This window comes from Ornithorhynchus anatinus, chromosome 11 (genome assembly GCF_004115215.2).
Source record: "Ornithorhynchus anatinus isolate Pmale09 chromosome 11, mOrnAna1.pri.v4, whole genome shotgun sequence".
In the NCBI taxonomy this organism is placed as follows: domain Eukaryota; kingdom Metazoa; phylum Chordata; class Mammalia; order Monotremata; family Ornithorhynchidae; genus Ornithorhynchus; species Ornithorhynchus anatinus.
In genome coordinates, this window is record NC_041738.1 from 25,033,423 (window position 1) to 25,038,309 (window position 4,887).

A 4,887-nucleotide genomic window follows, 5' to 3' on the forward strand; every position below is an offset into this window, starting at 1 on the left:
TCAATCGATGGTATTTATTGAGCACTTACTGTGACCACTGTGCTAAGCACTTAGGAGAGCAAAGTACAGAGGTGGTATCATGATCCCTGCCCCCAAAGAGCTTAGTCTAGAGGGGGAGACAGACATCACAATAAATTAAAGATATGCCCCCAAGTGCCGTGAGACTGAGGTGAATATCAAGTGCTTAAAGAGCAGAGATCCAAGTATACAGTTAATGCAGAAGTGGGAGAGAGAGGGTAGGGAAAATGAGGGCTTAGGTGGGGAAGGCCTCCTGGAGGAGATGTGATTTACATGAGTTTCATGGAGCGTAATGGGAGTTTGTGAGGTGCTTGAAACCTCCGATCAGTTCGGGATACTCCCCCCTTTTAAGGATGTTCAGTGTTCTCACATTTGGCCTTTCTCCATCTTCTTCTGTATGGTAAAGTAGTTAGCACACGCGCCTGAGAGTCACAAGGCCGTGGGTTCTAATCCCAGCTGTGCCACTTATCTGTGTGACGTTGGGCAAGTTGCTTAACTTCCCTGTGCCACAGTTCCCTCATCTGTAAAATGGAGATTGAGACCATGAGCCCCACGTGGGGGACAGGGACTGTGTCCAACCTCATTTGCTTGTATCCACTCCAGTGCTTAGTACAGTGACTCACACATAGTAAGCGCTTAACGAATACCAAAATTAGTACTATTATGAGCAGTTTGGAAAAGTGCGGAGCAGAAGGCAAGCTCTCAGAGACGTACTGAAAGCAAAGATCCTTCCCTGGGGAGAATGGCTGAGGACTACACTAGAAGCTTGTTTTTTTGTCTTTTTCCATGTGGTATTTGTTAAGCAATTACTGTGCGGCAGCCACTGTACTAAGTGCTGGAGTAGATACAAGTTAATCAGGTTGGACCCAATCCATGTCCCACATGGGGCTCCCAGACTTAATCCCCATTTAACAGATGAGGTAACTGAGGCACAGAGAAGATGTGTCTTGCCCAAGGTCACCCAACAGACAGGTGGCAGAGTCCCGGCTCGTTGCAGACAGGGAGCGTGCCTACTAACTCTTTTATACTGAATTCCCCCAAGGGCTTAGTATAGTGCACTGCACACAGTAATTGCTCAGTATATATGATTGATTGATTGATTGGCTGACTTTCTAGTCCTGGGCTGATAGCCAGGGCAGAGGAGGGAATTAGTAGAGGAGGGAAAAGCAGAGGAGGGAAAATGAGGGCTTAGTGGGGGAAACTAATGACTCTGCTTTTTCAGAAATATACGGCAAGAGATCCACCAGAGCCTGCATCTGTATCTTCCTCCAGCCAAATTAGTTTTCAAGGCACTTGGAAAGGGTCAATAAATACCACTGATGGATTGCACCCAACTATATTTTCTCTCTCCCACTCTTTCATTGTTTACCAAGAATCCCTTTTCTTTACGCCTCCATCCACACGCTTTTCCTCTTCTCTCACTCATCCATTATCTTTCTCATCCCCCACATTCTCCCTGACATCCTTCTGTTCCCTCCTGTTTCTTGTTCCTCCAGTAACTAAGATAAACAAGTCCAGGGTAGAGAAAAAAAGAAATCATCACCTTTTCTTCCCCTCTAGACTGCAAACTCATTGTGGGCAAGGAAAGGTTCTACCAACTCTGTTGTATTTACTCTCCCAAGTGCCTAGAACAGTGCTCTGCACACAGTAAGCAGTCAATAAATTCCACTGATTGGCTGATGTTCCTATTTTCCTTAGGCAACAGTTTTTCTGTTGCTCTTTGGCCTTATTTGGCATGGGATCATTCATTTTCTGTACTAGCAATTGCCCTCTATCCCGGTTGGATGAGAACTCTTATCGCAGAAAATCTTTGCCGTGCTGGTATTGGTCAAAGAAAAACTTTCTCTCTTAAGAGCAGCACACAGTGTTCAGGAATTACACAACTATGATTATATTGGGCCAGATTTGCTTGACTTAACAAACACACCCAAATCAGATTTACATTTTCCAAATATCAGACACAAAAATATGTTTAGAAGACCCTGCATGAAGGACAGCTTGGGTTGGCAAGTCACCTAATCTCTCTGCACTTCAGCTTCACGGTCTGTAAAAAGAGGATATTAGTATCTCACAGTGATGATTGGAGGATAAAGGTGACAAGGAATAGTATAGTGCTCTGAGGCCTTTAAAAAAAATCCTGACGTCTCCCCTCAAGTACTAGCTAAGTTCACTGCCTCTGACCTTTGTCAGGGTCTGACTTGGTGAGAGAATGAAGGAATGAAAGGGTACCAAAGGAAACTTTCAGCATGTCACATTGTTTTTGGCTTAAAGAGACTCTGATGGGAATGAGTTGCCAATCAACCAGTGGTATTTACCGAGGGCTTACTGTGTGCAGAGCACTGTACTAAGCACTTGGGACAGTACAATACAACAGAGTTGGCAGTCACATTCCCTGTCCACAACAAGTTTATAATCAACCAACGGTGTTTATTCAGCACTTACTACTACTATTAATAATTACTGTTATGGTACTTGTTAAGCTCTTACTATTTGCCAAGCACTGTTCTAAGCCCTGGCATAGATACGAGTTAATCAGGTTGGACCGAGTCCCTGTCCCGCATGGAGCTCACATTCTTAATCCCCAGTTTATAGAAAAATCCCCATTTTTCATTATTATCATTACAGATGAGGTAACTGAGGCCCAGCTAGGTGAAGTGACTTGCCCAAGCTTACCCAGCAGACACATGGTGGAGCCAGGATTAGAACCTAGGTCTTTCTGACCTCCAGGCCCATGCTCTATCCACTAAGCCATGCTGCTCCTCTTTGAGCAGAGCACTGTATTAAGAGCTTGAGAGAGTACAATTCAACCGAGTTGGCTGACATGTTCCCTGGCCACAAGGTGCTTTGAGAGAGGGGTATCAAAATAAATGAAAAAATTACAGGTATGTACATAAACATTGCAGAGTTAAAGGTGAGGTGAATATCAAGTGCTTAAAGGGTACAGATCCAACTGTCTAGGTGACACAGAAGGATAAAGGAGTAGGGGAAATGAAGGTTAGAGTTGGAGGAGATGTCATTGTAATATGGCTTTGAGGGTGGAGACACCGTTGGTCTATCCAGATATGAAGGGGGAGGGAATTTCAGGCCAGAGTAAGAACAAGGCCAAGGGGTTGGCAGTGAGATAAATGAGATTGAGGTACAGTGAACAGGTAAACAAAAACTTCTCACTTTAGGCTTCAAGGGTCTCCATCACCTTGCCCCCTCCTACCTCTCCTCCCTTCTCTCCTTATACCATCCACCCCGCACGCTCCGCTTCTCTGCTGCCCACCTCCTCACCGTCCCCCGTTCTCGCCTATCCCGCCGTCGACCTCTGGGCCACGTCCTCCCGCGGTCCCGGAACGCCCTCCCTCCTCACCTCCGCCAAACTAATTCTCTTCCCCTCTTCAAAACCCTACTTAAAGCTCACCTCCTCCAAGAGGCCTTCCCAGACTGAGCTCCCCTTTTCCCTCTACTCCCTCTACCCATCCCCTTCACCTCTCCACAGCTAAACCCTCTTTTCCCCTCATTTCCCTCTGCTCCTCCCCCTCTCCCTTCCCATCCCCTCAGCACTGTACTCGTCTGCTCAACTGTATATATTTTCATTACCCTATTTATTTTGTTAATGAGATGTACATCGCTTTGATTCTATTTATTTGCTATTGTTTTAATGAGATGTTCATCCCCTCGATTCTATTTATTGCTATTGTTCGTATCTGTCTGTCTCCCCTGATTAGACTGTAAGCCCGTCAAAGGGCAGGGACTGTCTCTGTTACTGATTTGTACGTTCCAAGCGCTTAGTACAGTGCTCTGCACATAGTAAGCGCTCAATAAATACTATTGAATGAATGAATGGTTGGAGAAACAAGTATGGAGACTGGGTTGTAGGAAATCAGCAAGGTAAGGTAGGAAGGGGTGGGCTGATTGAATGCTCTAAAGCTGATGGTAAAGAGTTTCTGTTTGATGAGGAAGTGGATGGGCAAGCACTGGAAGTTCTTAAGAAGTGGGGTGGTGTGGGCTGAATGATTTTTTTAGTCGCCGCTACTGGGGATAAAATACAGGGCTCGGTTGACCAAGATTTTAGGACAAATGTCCTCTCCTTTATCTCCTCTAAGTCTTACAGAGATGAGAATAATGCTTACCTTCCTGATCCTAGAGAATCTGTAGACTGTAAATGGCACATGAATGAGTTTTCCCTGACTTCTCACCAAGAATTGCCTCTATTGCTGTTGCAACATTAGTGCTTTCCCTTCTTTCAGCGTGGCTTAGTGGAAAGAGCACGGGCTTAGGAGTCAGAGGTCATGGGTTCTAATCCCTGCTCCACCACTTAACAGCTGTGTGACTTTGGGCAAGTCACTTCACTTCTCTGTGCCTCAGTTCCCTCATCTGTAAAATGGGGATTAAGGCTGTGAGCCCCACGTGGGACAACCTGATTATCTTGTATCTACCCCTGCGCTTAGAACAGTGCTTGGCACATAGTAAGTGCTTAACAAATAATATCAATGCCAGAGGATCAAGGAATTGGCAACTTCCCAGGAGAAGCACTAGAAAGGGATGTATAACTTCAGTTCTCAGCCACTTGATTTGGGAATTGGGAAAAGGAGCCCAGGAGGAACTTTAAAGGAAGAGAAATGAATGTGTATGAACTGATTATCTTGTATCTACCCCAGCACCAGGTACAGGGCTTGGCACATAATAATAATGTTGGTATTTGTTAAGTGCTATGTGCAGAGCACTGTTCTAAGCACTGGGGTAGATACAGGGTGATCAGGTTGTCCCATGTGGGGCTCACAGTCTTAGTCTCCATTTTACAGATGAGGTAACTGAGGCACAGAAAAATTAAGCGACTTGCCCAGTCACACAGCTGACAAGGGGCAGAGCCAGGATTCAAAC